We start from the raw sequence: 17,050 nt of genomic DNA on the forward strand, positions 1-17,050 counted from the left end.
CTACAAGTGCCAACAGCTATATTCTTTCAAGTAAAGAGCAGTCCTTTTTTGTTTAACTTTAGTAAGTGGTCTGATAGCTTTACGTGAAAATTTTCTACCTCTTTTGTTGCAATTTGACCAAGAGTCTTGAAACTGCAAGTGAAATAGCTTATCGTAAATGGAGAACTCCCAGAAAGAAAAGTTTAATTGTAATGCAATTATTTGAGTTAGTCTGTGTTTGATGATATATATTATATATATATGGATAATTACCCACCCTTTTCATATTTACATTTAGCAATTTGTGTTCTTCACTGTGTAAGGCAGTTTCACCAGTGCAGTGGCTTCCAGAATCACTCTTCACTTTCGTCCTGAACTTCTTGAAAACTCTTGTGTGAGAGGCAGCCTCGTTCAGGCAAAAGCGGTGGTGTGGGACTCAGTGACAAAAATCTCTTGCAGGTTCTGAAGCTGCTAAAAGCACACAATTTTGCCCAAGTCCTTTAACTCTCCAGGCCTCTTGTTTCTCCATTCATAAGATTAACAAATGGTAATTATTAATTATGTTATTACTGTTATTAAAATAACAGTGGCTAACATTTACTGAGTACTTGCCATATGTCACATAGCACGTTGTAAGACCTCATTTAACCACCACAATGGCTCCTTATACAGTAAGAATTATTCCCTATTTTACTGAGGAGAACACTAAGGTACAGAGAGAGGGTTAGACACTCGACTAAGTTCTTATAGCTAGTAGATGGCAGGGCCAGAAAATTAACTAAGACCTAAATTAGTAACAAAAGATGCTGAATGGCACCTTCAATTCTAAAATTCAGATTAAAATAGAAATGACCTGCTGAATTACAGACTGGCTTTAAAAAAAAGTCATATGAAAATTATACTTATGGAACAAACACATTACCCATAGTTCTAAAAAGTACCCCCACTATAATAACTTTATAATGATACCTAATACAGTTTATTCATAAACCTTTCTTTTAAAGCTACTATTTGAAAGGAGGATGACCTGTAATTTTTATATAAAGTACCGGGCAGTGTAATATTACTTCTTGTTAATTTGCAATTGACCATTTTCCTCTTTTAAGTCATGCCCACTATCACCATCCGTGCCCCTTTTGGCTGTGCAACTGAAATCTTTGAAATGTAACTTCATTACTATATTTGCAAAGACAGAAACAATGAAACTGTGCTCTTATTACTCTTGGTAGAGCACACACTCTAAAACATTTAGCCAGAGTAACAGAAATCAAGTCAATCCTGGTTACTATCTGGTCTAGAAATCTCTTAAAATTAGACTCCATCGAAAGCCAATTCAAGGGTTTGAGTCTTTTGGTAAATCAGGACTGTCTCACTTACAAAGCTTTTGAGAATAATGACATGCTTTTATAGTTTTCTTCACACCACGTTGGAGATTACCCCCATGCCTTTGTTCACACTAAATTTTGACTTGTAGTATTTTCTTCTCTTTGGTAATCTCTTTCATATCCTTTCTTCTATCTTTAAGATTCAGCTTTGTTCATCTTTTTCTAGAACATATTCCTCCTGCCCCACTAAAACTGACACATATCCAGAAAAAATAGTGCCCTTTTCTGGAGCTCTCTATTGCTGTAGGTACTGCATTACAGTACAATTGTCTGTTTATTTATGTTTCATCCCTACAAGATACTGTATTACTTATTTCAAGCAGATTTTGTGTGTAGCAAAAGAACCACAAATTCTCAAAGGCATACAATAATAACCATGTTTCTTACAGATTTGTGAGTCACTTGGTAGTTGGTTGATCTAAACTGGCTCTACTGGCCAGTTCTGCTTCGAGCTACGGGTCCAGCTGGGCTTGGCTTCTTGCTTAGGTCTGTATGTTTACTACTCGTGAGCCCAGTTTCTACTTGTGATAATGCAGAAAAAATAAATAAATCAAGCCCCAATGCACTAGCACATTTTGTGCTACTGCTTTCGTCACACCAGCTAGCACCCTTTTAGCAAAAGCAAGTTACATGGACAAACCCAAATTCAGAGGGGCAGAGAAATATACTCTACCCCACTGACCCCATGACAAGGCTATGAATACACAGAATCAATCCAAGGGAAAGAAAAGTTGTATCCAATAAGTAAAACACCACGGAATAAAAATCATCTCTTATTCACTCTTTATTTGCATATCCAATCCCAGGAATTGTACTTAACCATAGAGAGTACCCAAGGCATGTTTGAAAAATAAATGTCTCTGATACAGCAATATCATAGTCCCCACACTCTTTCATTTTGTGAAACATACTCCAAATCACATAAAACTGCCGAGAAAATATGATGAACTGGTTCACTTTAATTTACTGAGACTTGAGACTTTCAACAGCTCTCAAACAGAAATATAAAGATACATACTTTCCTACAGTAAACTGCTAAGTTATAATTTAGACAAAGGGGCAGATAGCAGTAGCCTTAGAAATGTAACTCATTCGTATTTGTGGTATGTTGTCTCCAAATGGCAACAACAACCCCTCCTTTCTCATGTGCCTCTTTACATGTGACTATGCCACTCCTCCCATCAAGGAGTGGGGTCTATTCCACTCTCCTTGAATCCAGGACATCCTTATGACTTGTTTGACCAAAAGAATATGGTGGAAGTGACCTTGTGTATTATGAGCCTATGTCTTCAAAGGTCTTGCAACTTTCGCTTTTGTTCCTTCGGAATTCTCCTTTCATATAAGGAAACTCAGGCAAGGCAAGTAAATATGAAAGAGGCAAGACACTTGGCGGAGAGGCCCTGCCAACATTCAGCACCAAGGTCCCAGAAATGTGAGTGAGGCCATCTTGAATCCTTCAGCCCCAGCGGAACCAACCCAGCCAGCACCAGGTGAGACAGAGACAAGCCATCCCCACTGAGCCCTGCCTGAATTTCTGAGCCACAGAATCATGAGTAATAAAATGGTTATTGTTTTAAGTCACTATGTTTTAGAGTCTGTAGCACAGCAATAGATATCTAAGAGTGTTTAAAACCTCTCTTGGAAGAAGAGAAAATTGATGCTGCAAACTGAAATAAAACAACGGGAATCATTTTACAAATAACTATTACAAAATTGCTTCATCTGAAGTAAAGTACATTTTGTATTAACATATAAAGAAAATAAGCACAGAAAGGTTCAGATAGAAAGAAAGCAGACCTCCCACTATTTCTTGTCTAAACTTGAATGTATGGATATAAATATTATTCAGTTGAACTTTGTTAGAAAAATCAGCAAGCTGTCAGAGCATTTTAAACATTAATAAGTGTGATACAAATGATATACTTGAGTATATTACAATTTTAAATGTTTCTGCTTTTATCTAAGTAATCTTTGTACTATTAAAAAATCTCCAGTTTCTATAAACACTTAAAAATTAAACACTTAACCTCATGTAAAAATAGTAATCCATAAATAAGAAATTAGAACAACTCAATTCCTAGCAAAAATTCAACTGGCTATTTTTGGAAAAAGTCCACTGATAATATAAACTTAAACTGATCTTCTGAAAGGTGTGATCTGAAATCAAGAAAAGGTAATATTTTTCAGGAATACTTTTTTCCATCTGAGTGAGATGAAAATGCACTCGTGGATGCCAAACTTCTTTAAAGCTTGTGTAATGAATATAAAAGTAAACACATTTCAAGTTTGAATTCAATTCCAACTGAATATATTATAGGGCAAGTATGTCACATCCAATATTGAGGGAAACATGAGGATTCTTAGGAAGTGTAAACATTTCTACTTTAGCAAGTCTAATCTGATTCATCATCATCAGTGAGCACCAAAAAAAAAAAAAAGATAGGAATAGTTTGGAAGATTCCAAAGATCATTAAAGGTGACAGAAAAAAATGCTATTAATTTTGCATTTTGACTGTAGAATTAGCAACAGGAGATCATTTTAATTAAGGTTACACTCATTTCACATTATATTTCCTAATGCTTTATTGTTATTAGCTCCTGACAACCTGTTAAAGAGAATCTCTCTCAATTGTGACCCTTCTTTTTGAGGAAAAATGACACTGTTCAGGATGACTATGGAAGGACTGGTGGGGGTCACGGAGGGAAGAGGAAATAAGTAAGAGTCATTCCATGTTCAGTACTCTCATAAGAATGATTCTGGGACTTCCCTGGTGGCGCAGTGGTTAAGAATCCGCCCGACAATGCAAGCCACATGGGGTTCAATCAGGGGACATAGGTTCAGTTCCAGATGGGGGAAGATCCCACATGCCGCGGCGCAGCAATAAAGATCAAACGCAGCCAAAAACAAAAGAACAATTCTGTGATGATCCCCTCCATCTGCTTTTCGCAGTGCACATTGTACCTTGGCTTTTCCCTTTGAGCACTAGAAACAGTTAAAAGTTTTGCTCAGAAAGATCCATTCACCTTTGGACATTCTGCATAAGCTACCCTATCTGCTACTTAGTTCCCATCAACCACAGTTACAGCATGTTATCTGAGTGGTGCATCGCTGTATCCTTAAAACCATTGTTTCAGGTCACCATTGCTTTCTTTCAGCTCACCATTCAAGAAGTTTGTGGCTATTTGTGCCTGATCCTTTATCAGGTCTATTTCAGTCAAGAATGATGTGAGTTTTGCCATGATGAGCTCCCATTCAAGATCCTGTCTCATTGCCGAGTTCATTAATAAGATTGGATGAGCTTGACTATGTTGCTTGCCCTTACTAGGCCTTGTGTTTCTTATCAGCTATGAAAGTTATCATTTTTGCTGTGCCTGCTTCTCTACACTTCTGGAAAAATGGTGATCCTACTTCCTTCCCCTTTTGTATTGGGTATAGCCAGGTGACTGATTTTGCCCAGTGAAATATAAGTAGAAGTGACGTGCAGTACTTTGGAGCAGAAATTTTAAGTGTCAGTGTGCAAGTTGCCATGTTTCCGTTCTAACTTGACAATTATGAAAGCACGTATTGAAACAAAGCCTCTATCTGCCTGTACCTCTAAGAGAGTAGAATGAGCAGAGCTCCCGATCAACAAGGATGGACGTGCACCATTTATTATAAGCCACTGAGATTTGAGGGTTGTTTGCAGTGCAGCATAATCTAGTCTTTGGCATCTTGCTCAATATGAGTACAACTTTCACAGTGTTTATTAGGAAACATTTTCACAAAAGCATCCCCTGATCTGCTGCTGTATTTATGGTAGAAGATGTCTCAAATGTTCAGCACACCTCTCCCAAGTACAGTGCAGCAAAGAAAGCAGCACATAAAAAGACCACACTCATCAGGGCAAAGAGAAAGAGGGTGCCTTGTGAGCAAGGAGAAGAAATTCATTTTGATCAATATAAAATATCAAGAATCCTAGCAACCTTAGAGGAGAAAGCAATCATCTCTAACAATTCATAAAAGTGATAAAGGCTCTATTTTGAGTAAGTCCATTAGTAGAGGCTTAGAATTGGCGCCCAGGTATTCAAATATGATATAACAATATAGAAGGGCATAGCACAAGACCACTTTGGAAGGCAGAAGTAAATCAAGAGAATAAAAAGAACAGCTTTTCAAACAAGACATATCAAATTTTAGAAAACGATTTTCACATTTCTTAATAAAATAAATTAGAAATTTTATCAGAACCCTAAGGTATATTAATTATAGTTGTTGTTTACAATCAGACTTCATTCTATCATATAATGTAGGATCTCTTTTGCCATCTTTTAAAACTCACAAATTAAGGAAACCCTATAGTTACTATAAATGCTATCAGACTACCTTGAATGGGGTATGTATGTATATATGCATACCCCATATATATATGTGTGTGTATATATATATATATGTGTATATATACATACACTTTCCAATAGTTAAATCAAGGTTATGGTGCCCAGAGGAAGCAAATCAGAAAAACAGCATCAGATACACTGAATTGCTCTACCCATTTCCAGCTGTGTGGTACATTCGACCCATTTCTGTCTGTGTGGTATCCACGGGTTCTACATCCTCGAATTCAACAAACTGTGGACCAAAAATATTCAAAAAATAAATTTCCAGAAAGTTCCAAAAAGCAAAATTTGCATTTGCCACGCAAAGGCAACTATTTACATAGCACTTACATTCTATTAGGTATTATAGGTAATCTAGACATGATTTAAAGAATATAGGAGGATGTGCATAGTATATATGCAAATACTACACTTGGGCATCCACGGATTTTGGTATCCACAGGGGTATTACAACCAATCCCTTGAAAGCACCAAGGGATGACTATATATTTCACAAAGTAGATAGTCTCTAAAGCACTTATCAAATTTAGAGTAGAATGAGGGACTTCCCTGGTGGCACAGTGGTTGAGAATCTGGCTGCCAATGCAGGGGACATGGGTTTGATCCCACATGCTAAGAAACAACTAAGCCTGTGCGCCACAACTACTGAGCTTGCACTCTAGAGTCTGAGAGCCACAACTACGGAGCCCATGCACCACAACTACTGAAGCCCACACACCTAGACCCTGTGCTCTGCAACAAGAGAAGCCACCGCACTGAGAAGCCCACTCACCGCAACAAAGAATAGCCCCCACTCATTGCAACTAGAGAAAGTCTGCATGCAGCAATGAAGACTCAGTGCAGTCTAATTAATTAATTAATTAAAGTAGAATGAAATCTAGATCTCGCTGATGAACTACTCCTGAAGCTAAATATATTAGGAGTCTTACCTCACAGATAGATAGATAGATATAAGTACATATTTAACATTTATTTATTTGTTTATGATTGTTCTAGTTTGGTCTATTGTCTAATACCTATCGGTTACTATGTTCTGCCTGCTAGCCTCAAAGCCTATACTCACTTGAAATGCTAGTCTTGTAATTTTAAAAAGGCAGTGGTATATTATGACAAAGAATGATTTCAGTCAACTCCACTTAAGAAATAAATTTGGAATTCTGTTATGTAGGATTTTTAAAATCAAGGACTACCAGTACTTGTCTAGAAGATGGTCTTTATTCCTTTCTATTCATAATAATTCTATCCCTTACTGAGTGTGTTACTATGTCCATGTTCACATGGCTAGAAAACAACAATGCTGACATTTAAAGACTTTTTAACAACAAAAACTGTATTCTTTTCTTTCTACCACACTGTCTCTATTTAATTAAGCACAGGTAATTAAATGATTGCCTTGCAAACTTTTAAGAGATTATTTCTCATATTCCTTCCCTTATGCTTAGACAATTCTAACTGTTGCAGTAGATTGTGTTTTTCTGTCCTTGGTTTTATGCTTTTTTACTCACAACCTTTCATTCTTGGTTTAGTCAACAAGAATTTTTTAAATATCCTTTTAGGCCAGACACATCTAACCTTAGGAGACTCAAAGATGGTCAACATAAAAACACTATCTGGACTTCCCTGGTAGTGCAGTGCTTAAGAATCCGCCTACCAATGCAGGGGACATGAGTTCGATCCCTGCTCTGGGAAGATCCCACATGCCACAGAGCAACTAAGCCCATTCACCACAAGTACTGAGCCTGTACTCTAGAGCCCACGAGTCACAACCACTGAGCCCACATGCCACAACTACTGAAGCCTGCACACCTAGAGCCCGTGCTCTGCAACAAGAGAAGCCACCACACTGAGAAGCCCTTGCACCACAACTAAGAGTAGCCCCCACCCACACATAGCAACAAGGACCCAATGCAGCCTAAATTAATTAATTAATTAAAAAATAAAAAGGTTTAAAAAAAATTCTTTTAAATCACTATCTGGTAAAGAAAAAATACAGGCTTCCATCACTATTTTCTCTGTGTGTGGTTGTTAGAGGCATCTACTTTTGTTTTCATAAAACCATGAGATCAGTGGAGTCTCTGAAAGTTGGGGGACCGGATGGGGAAATTCACCAATATTGGTTGAATTTCCAGGAATCTAGGATTCTCATAAACCATGAAGAAGCTGTGCTAGAGAGAGTATAAGTAGAGGGTAGGATGTGAAGTTCCACTTGTAGGTGAAACTCTATGCATTTTCACTCCTAATAGAGAACCGAATATGTGACTTTTCTATTTGTAAAGGGGAGAGCATTAGGAGCTTTTTAACGTGGCTTTCCATGGCTAAAAAGGAAATCATCTTAAAAAATCATGCAAGAGAAAAGTAATAACTTTCAAACAGGATTAATATGAGTTATGTCTGTGAGGGTAGTGACTAATAAATTTTATGCCTCAATGAAACATGTAATCTCTCATTTTTATATGGATATCTAGTATACAACTTTCAGGGTTCTCAGAACACATTTTCAATATTCTCTGAGGTCTTTCTGAGGTTTTTTTAAGCTGATGAAATAAAGTAGAGACAGAAAATAAGCACACAGAGTTCAAGGGTTACAGAATGAAGCATGCTCTAGCAAGTGTCTAAATAGTGATAAATGGGACTGGGTGGCAATAAAATCTCATAAGCACCTTTGGTTGTCCCTGTTTAAACCATATTTATAATAGGACTAGTTTTAAGCTTCATGTTTATAAGAGACATTGAAAATTGTGATCAGTATAAAAGAAAACAATCAGAAAGGAGAGAAGTCCAAGGACTATGTCCATTGTGGAAGAGCTGATGAACTGAATATCATTTGTATTTAGAGAAACCAAATGAAGGTTTGCCAGGTAGAAGGGGCAGGAAAACTTCATGTGTATTTTTCCAGGAGATTAATCTATATTCAGCATGTAGAAAATACAAGGAGACAAGTATCTGAATAAGAATGTGAAAACGAAGCTGTTTAACAATGAGAAAAACTCCCTATTATGCAGTGAACTTCCCCTCACTTAGTATATTTTATTAAGTGGCCAACTAAGTGGCCCTTTATTTAGGGTATTTTAAAAATTTGCACATACCTCACTAACTTTATAAAAGATTTCTGTTGCATCCAGACAAGGGGCTATACTATGCTAGCAACACATGGATTGTGTCATTTGGTACTGATACTTTGACATCAAAAATATTATTATATCTATATAGAAATCTGTTGCATTTCCATATACTAACAACAAACTATCATAAAGAGAAATTAAGGAAATAATCCCATTTACCATCTCATCAAAAAGAATTAAAATACCTAGGAATATACCTATTAATGAGGCAAAAGATCTGTACTCTGAAAACAGTAATAAACTGATGAAAAAAATTAAAGATAACACAAACAGATGGAAAGATGCACCATGTTCTTGGATTTGAAGAATTAAGAGTGTTAAAATGACCATACTACCCAAAGCAATCTACAGATTTAATGTAATCCCTGTCAAATTACCAGTGGCATTTTTCACAGAACTAAAACAATTTTTAAATTTGTATGGAAATAGAAAAGACCCCAAAGAGCAAAACAATTTTGAGAAAGGACAGAACTAGAGGAATCATGTTCCCTGACTTCAGGCTATACCACAAAGCTACAGTAATAAAAACAGTATGGTACTGGCACAAAAGGAGACACATAGATCAATGGAACAGAATAGAGAGCCCAGAAATAAATGCACGCACTTATGGTCAATTAATCTATGACAAAGGAAGCAAGAATATGCAATGGAGAAAAGACAGTATTTCCAACAAGTGGTGCTGGGAAAATTGGACACAAGGAGATCAACTCAATGACAGCTGATGACTTAGAAGGCTGGGATAGGGAAGGTGGGAAGGAGTCATGGGAGGGAGGGGATATGGGGATATGTGTATAAATACAGCTTATTCACTTTGGTGTACAACAAAAACTGGCACAACAGTGTAAAGCAATTATATTCCAATAAGGAGCTTTAAAAAAATAAAGAGCTTAAAAAAAACAGATGAAGAATTTCAAAAGATATTTCTCAATATACAAATGACCAATAAGCACATGAAAAGACAGTCAACATCATTAGTCATTAGAGAAATGCAAATCAAAACCACAATGATATATCAGTTCATATACACCAGGATAGTTATAATAAAAAAAGACAGACAATAACAAGTGTTAGTGAGGATGCAGAATAATCAGAACCTTCATACAGTGCTGGTAGAAATTAAAAATTATGCAGCCACTTTGGGAAAGTTAAGTAACTCCTCAAAAAACTAAAAGTTACCATTTGACCCGGCAATTCCACTCCTAAGTATACAACCAAGTGACGTGAAAACATATGTCTACACAAAAACATCCACAGGAATGTCATAGAAGCATTATTCATAATAAGCCAGAAAGTGCAAAGAATCTAAATGTCCATTACTTGATAAATGGATAAATAAAATGTGTCATATCCACACAATGGAACAGTATTTAGCAACGAAAAGGAATGAAATACTGACACATGCTACAACATGGATGATCTTGAAATTTTTATGCTAAATGAAAAAAGCCAGACACAAAAGGCCGTGTATTATATGATTCCATTTACATGAAATACACAGAGTAGGTAAATCCACACAGATATAGATTGGTGCTTGCCAGGGGCTGGAGGATCAGGGAGAATAGACAGAATGGCTAATGGGTATGGGCTTTCTCTTTGTGGTGACAAAAATATTCTAAAATCAGTGATGATGGGTGTACAACTCTGTAAATATATAAAACTTTAAAAAGATGAATTTTATATGTGAATTTTATCTCAACAAAGTATTATAAAAATATTTTAATAAATAAATGACCGCTGAATTACCCTAAAATAAATGCCCTAAGTTATCAGCTAAGAGGCAAAGAAGCTGGGAAATACACTATTCTTATTCTAAGCCCACATTAATAACCATTTTATTATGCATAGCCATTTCTCTTTTTTTATAACTGGGCTATAGTTGCTTTACAACACTGTGTCAGTTTCCACTGTACAATGAAGCAAATCAACTATGTGTATACATATATCCCCTCCCTCTTGGGTCTCCCTCCCTCCCCCACCCCCATCCCGCCCATCTAGGTCACCACAGAGCACTGAGCTGAGCTCCCTGTGCAATACAGCACATTCCCTCTAGCTATCTGTTTTACACATGGTAGTGTATATATGTCAATCCTAATCTCCCGATTCATCCCACCCTCCCCTTCCCCCACTGTGTCACAGCCATTTCTAAGTAATAAATTGGAAAAGATCACCCAAAAGATGTACTCCACCCCTAAAATTCCTCTATTTGATAATTTAGTGCAGGGAGACTTTGTAGGTTTATGCCTTATTATTATAGAACAATTTGGGTATGAGGAAAAACAGACCCCAATGACTTTAATGTGAAATCAGAAAAAAGAGCTAACTCTCCAAACACTCAGTGTGAGGAGCATGACTCCAGTATGCATAAGCAAGTAGTTCTAGCTTAAGATAGATAGATATAGATATAGATGAAATAGATATAGATATATAGATATAGATATTCCCTCCAGTATGTAAGATTATCTATTACTGACCCAGTTCCTCTGTCCCTGACTTAATAACCAGAACTCAGCTTTTCAATACTCTGCATGTTATCAGCCTTAGTGAACAAAATCCCCATCATCATACACTCCTACATTCTACCTCATAAAAGTATCTCCAAGATTCCAAAAGGACTGATTTTGTTCCATAAACAAGTCAATCAATGGGTCAAGAAGTAGAAACTGTTATCTAATCAATGTTTCCCAGATGTTAAATTTGTAAGGCATAGATTTCTACAATCCAACAGAACAGAAAACATGGATAGGAAAGATAGTTACAAATAGAGGAGGACATTCAAACATTCACAGGCCTTAGCCAGATATATTTTTTAAGCTCTTTATTGGAATATAATTGCTTTGCACTCTTGTACCAGCTTTTGAGGTACACCAAAGTGAATCAGCTATATTTATACACATATCCCCATATCCCCTCCCTCCCACGACTTCTCCCCCCCCCCCGTCCTGGTCCTCTAAGGCATCACCCATCATCAAGTTGATCTCCCTTTGTTATACAGCAACTTCCCACTATCTATTTTACAGTTGGTAGTGTAAATATGTCTGTGCTACTCTCTCACTTCATCCCAGCTTCCCCTTCGCCCCCCCCCAACCCCCTGTCCTCCAGTCCATTTTCTGCATCTGCATCCTTATTCTTGCCCTGTCACTAGGTTCATCAGTACCATTTTTTTTTTTTAGATTCCATACATATGAGTTAGCACACAGTATTTGTTTTTCTCTTTCTGGCTTACTTCACTCTGTATGACAGACTCTAGGTCTATCCACCTCTTTACATATAGCTCCATTTCATTCCTTTTTATGGCTGAGTAATATTCCATTGTATATATGTGTCACATCTTCTTTATCCATTCATCTGTTGATGGGCATTTAGGTTGCTTCCATGTCCTGGCTATTGTAAATAGTGCTGTGATGAACATTATGGTACATGTTTCTTTTTGGATTATGGTTTTCTCTGGGTATATGCCCAGTAGTGGGATTACTGGATCATGTGGTAGTTCTATTTTTAGTTTTTTTTTTTTTTTTTTTTTTTTTTGGCACACGGGCTTAGTTGCTCCGCGGCATGTGGGATCTTCCTGGAGCTGGGATCGAACCCGTGACCTCTGCATTGGCAGGCGGATTCTTAACCACTGCGCCACCTAGGAAGCCCTATTTTTAGTTTTTTAAGGAACCTCCAAACTGTTTTCCATAGTAGCTGTACCAACGTACATTCCCACCAACAGTGCAGGACAGTTCCCTTTTCTCCACACCCTCTCCAGCATTTACTGTTTCTAGGTTTTTTGATAATGGCCATTCTGACTAGTGTGAAGTGATACCTCACTGTACCAGATATTTATTACATATTTATTACACTCAGTATACTGAGGAACCACAGGTGTTTCAGTTCTTAGAAAATAGCAAACCTAGGAACAATTTTCAGAGTTTGAAGAGATCTTAGAAATCATTTAAATCAATGTCCTTATTTTATGGGGTAGAATACTGTAGAGTAAGAAGAAAATAGATATGATTAGCTCACACAGTAAGCTGCAGATGTGGAACTTGAAGCCAGGTTTCTCGATTCATGGACCAGTCATCTCTTGGCAGATTTATGTTCACCTCTTCAGAGAAACCGCAAATTGTTTGAAAAAGTTGCCCTATCTCTTTTAACAAAACAAAGTGGGCAACCTATAGGAAAATCCATATAAAGAAATCTAAGTTACTCCCCTTGAGCCCCTAAATTGCTCAAAGACAATCCCAGCACCATGAAATCTATTTTCTAGTCTCGGATTATCCCTTTGGTTTATTTTTTTTTTTAACAAATATTTATTTATTTTCATTTGTTGGCTGTATCGGGTCTTCGTTGCTGAGCACGGGCTTTCTGTAGTTGCAGGGGGCGGGGGGGAGCTACTCTTCATTGAGGTGCGGTGCTCAGACTTATTATGGTGGCTTCTCTTGTTGCAGAGCACAGGCTCTAGGTATGCGGGCTTCAGTAGTTGCAGCATGTGGGCTCAGTAGTTGTGGCTCACAGGCTCTAGACTGCAGGCTCAGTTGTGGTGCACAAGCTTAGTTGCATGTAGGATCTTCCTGGACCAGGGCTCGAACCCGTGTCCCCTGCATTGGCAGGCGGATTTCTCAACCACTGTGCCACCAGGGAAGCCCTATCCCTTTGGTTTAATACTATAAAGGTAGGTTAAATGTCTCAAAGACTTAACTCATTAGAAGACAGTAAGTGTCACTAAGCAACGCTCTTTACCTAGTAACCAGGAATTCAATGGTATGGATGACTCAAGAGAATAGTCTCCTCACCAATATTCCCTCCTACTTTTTCTTTCTGCTCCTCTTTGACGTTTTTAAATGCCTTTTGATTTCCTTCTTTGTCTTTCTTTGTATAAATTTATTTATTTATTTATTTATTTATTTATTTATTTATTGGTTGTGTTGGGTCTTCGTTGCTGCACACGGGCTTTCTCTAGTTGCAGAGAGTGGGGGATACTCTTCGTTGTGGTGCGTGGGCTCCTCATTGTGGTGGCCTCTCTCGTTGCGGAGCAGGGGCTCTAGGTGCGTGGGCTTCAGTAGTTGTGGCACATGGGCTCAATAGTTGTGGCTTACAGGCTCTAGAGCACAGGCTTAATAGTTGTGGCGCATGGGCTTAGTTGCTCCGTGGCATGTGGTATATTCCTGGGGCAGGGATCGAACCTGTGTCCCCTGCATTGGCAGGCGGATTCTTAACCTCTGCGCCACCTAGGAGCCCCTCCTTCTTGTCTTATTTCCAGCACTCTGCTCAAACATCCAAATATATAGCAGAAAGTATAGGACCAAGACAGAGGGCTGAAGACTGAATATTCTGTTCCTTTTGCTCACCATGAAGAATCTCGCTATTCTCCACACCCAAAATATATAAACAAGCTTTCCTCTCTGCCTACTCTGTTAGTTCCATCCTCATTTATTTTAGGCTCTCAGCATTTGTAGAAAGATACAGTCCTCTCTCAATTTTTCTTGAAATAAAAATCTGGTAATGGTGGTGGAAAGGACTGACAATCTGATCATCTATTACAATAGTAGTATTTTTTTTCTTTATTTTAAACAAACTGCAGTTTGGAAAAGCAATGTATTTTGTTTATCATGTCAAATTCTTATGAAAGTATTTGAGTTGGATTTCATCCAAAATCCATAACTCACCATGTAATGCATAATTTTGCTGTCATCCGGCTGCAAATTTTGACACTTATTTTGCCAAAAAACATAGGTATGAATATGAACGAGGCCCCCTCTGAGATTTGCTTAGTATCCCACTAGTTTCCCAGTCTTTCATTGTCAAAGCTCAACCATCCCTTATCTACCAAGCAGATTTTGTTGCCCTTTGTTTATGCAGATTCACTTTAAAATCACCTTTTGAAAGGTCCAGAAATTATTTTAATTGCTGTTAACTGTTTTGAATCCTTTAATATTAAATGCCATAAACTGTCCTGGATAAAAGTTTCATAGCAAAAATAAATGTAGACAATTTTACAGTTCCCTTAAAATGACCATAGTTGTAGATATTAACAACGAAAATTTTTATTATTATTTATTTCAATTTGATATTAAAGAAAACGCCTTCCCTTCACATTTTGCTTCAAAATTCTTTGTTTTGGGTATATAAAAGTTATTACTGAAAGAAAATGGGTACTTTTTTAAACTTAAGAACCATTAGAATTTAAATAACTCCAAAGTTCAGCATTTTCTGGGTTAAATTAGTGCACTACTTCAGTATCTGCAATTCAAATAAGTCCTCTGAGAAATTGGCCTCCATAACCAGTGACGTGCTGCTAAACTGAACAGATCTCCAAAATATCCTAACAGATTTCTTTCTTTCATTGTAGAATTGTTTCCATCTGGTGCTTAGATATTAAACCTGGAATATGTAAAGTCTCTCCCCTCTCACCCTGTTTGACTTCCAAATGCTGGCAAATAATTTGCATTGTCAATGAATTGAGGAGTGAAATTTTGAATTTAACTGCTTAGTTGTAGGATGCACAATTTAAAATGATATAAAGTAGTAGATTTTTCTCTTAATTTTGAGAAGTGGAGAGTTGAAACATTTGTTGTTTGTAAATATTCTAATTCAAACCTGTTTAGCTTGAAGAGAATAAAACTTTTCTTAATTTTTCCCAAGTTCAGGATATTGAAACATGAATTTATAAAGTCTTATAGGTTAGCTTTTGTGAGTATGTATATATTTATAACTGAATGTGAGCATGTAAAAAAGACATGTATGTGTATAATTAGGTAGATAAGCAGATAGATATTTAGATGTATTTAAGTAGAAGATCCCAAGACTCTAGGTCATTGACAATGGTTTCTTCGTGGGAAGTTTAAAGATCTTTCACAGTAATAGAAAATGCCTGACTTTTAAGACTGGCAACATTTTTCATAGTATCTTAACTGGAAAGCAGAGAGTTACTTCTAAGAAACATAATTGCTTCCAGAAATGTGTAAACCACTAGGGGAATGTTTATATGAAGTGAGCAATCGTGGAAAGGAGTGAATAAACCAGTTCTATGCACACTGCAGTGTAAAAGCCTGGGAGCACACACATGGAGATTTATAAGGGAACCATGTGCAGGACACAGTCATTACATTCAATCTTTCCTCTTGTCATGAGTCTTGAAACTTCTACCCATCTCTCTTAGCCTAGCAGTGAATGTCACATGCCTTCCAAAGCAAACAGTCATCCAGCAATCTTGTCCAAATCTTCACATATTGTGCCTGTCTTCCTCTTACCATTTTTTTCTTTTTGATGTCCCATCATAGTTTCTTCACATTGTCTCTTATTTAATTGCCTCTTTTGATCTCTTTCTCTTAAATTGGATCTGCCTTGATGTTCTGGAATATTCTCGGATGCTCTGAAGTAAAGCTATGCATTTTTCCATTTCATGTCCATTTCATGGCTTGTTAAAAATAACTGTGAGTTTCTATATAGCACATGAGACTCCTTACCATCTCTGTTCAGTGTGCTCACATTTAACTTTTAAAAAAAGAGTTTAAGAGACTCACAAGAAAGGAATTGACACAACTTTCAGGAGGACAGTTAAGAATGTTTGGCGGATAAGCATATAATCACTTAACTGATTCTAATAATTACTTGTGGAAATCTTTCAAAGCATGTTAGTCCAGCTAGATCTAAGCAGGACCCATCACTTTGACCCCAAAATCTCTGAACAAAAAGATTCATTAAAATGAGTGAGAATTTTCCATAAAGCTTCAAGATGTCATAGAATGAATTTCTACAGTTGCCTGCCATGCAAAATATTACACTGTAAATTTAGAGCTAATGTGGGAACTAGACTAATCTTCTAGAACAGGTATTCTCAAAATATTGTATATGCCTTAAACTAAAATCTGAGACAGACCCAAAACACTCATCACAGTTGGCAACACGTGACTATTAAAGAAAATCACGTCTTCTGGCTAAAAGCAGCAAAAACAAAATATCTCTGCTAGGAAGTGACTGATGTGATTGCTTTGTGTCTTTTCATCCATTCAGAAAACAGAAAGAAAGGAAAATTTAATTTCATCTGACGAAGAGCTGTATTTTCTTTTGTCTTTTTTTTTTCTTTTCCCTTCCTCTCTCCTATCTGCCCTCCACTCCACCCAATCCTCCGAAGTTCCTGCATTTGTATCACAGCAGCACAAACTCAGAGAAGGGGTGGGGTCTGATATTTCGGGTGGTCTTAGC

This window comes from Hippopotamus amphibius, chromosome 10 (genome assembly GCF_030028045.1).
Source record: "Hippopotamus amphibius kiboko isolate mHipAmp2 chromosome 10, mHipAmp2.hap2, whole genome shotgun sequence".
Classification (NCBI taxonomy): Eukaryota; Metazoa; Chordata; class Mammalia; order Artiodactyla; family Hippopotamidae; genus Hippopotamus; species Hippopotamus amphibius.